This window comes from Sinocyclocheilus anshuiensis, unplaced genomic scaffold (genome assembly GCF_001515605.1).
Source record: "Sinocyclocheilus anshuiensis isolate Anshui unplaced genomic scaffold, SAMN03320099.WGS_v1.1 scaffold2849, whole genome shotgun sequence".
Classification (NCBI taxonomy): domain Eukaryota; kingdom Metazoa; phylum Chordata; class Actinopteri; order Cypriniformes; family Cyprinidae; genus Sinocyclocheilus; species Sinocyclocheilus anshuiensis.
Genome location: NW_015541042.1, coordinates 89,395 through 89,864, shown reverse-complemented (window position 1 = coordinate 89,864; position 470 = coordinate 89,395).

Sequence of the window (470 nt, the reverse complement as noted above, 5' to 3'; positions counted from 1 at the left end):
AAGGTGTGTATATACAGTGAACAAAATTATAAACGCAACACTTTTGTTTTTGCCCCCATTTTTCATGAGCTGAACTCAAAGATCTAAGACTTTTTCTATGTACACAAAAGGCCTATTTCTCTCAAATATTGTTCACAAATCTGTCTAAATCTGTGTTAGTGAGCACTTCTCCTTTGCCGAGATAATCCATCCACCTCACAGGTGTGGCATATCAAGATGCTGGTTAGACAGCATGATTATTGCACAGGTGTGCCTTAGGCTGGCCACAATAAAAGGTCACTCTAAAATGTGCAGTTTTATCACACAGCACAATGCCACAGATGTCGCAAGTTTTGAGGGAGCGTGCAATTGGCATGCTGACTGCAGGAATGTCCACCAGAGCGGTTGCCCGTGAATTGAATGTTCATTTCTCACCATAAGCCGTCTTCAAAGGCGTTTCAGATAATTTGGCAGTACATCCAACCGGCCTC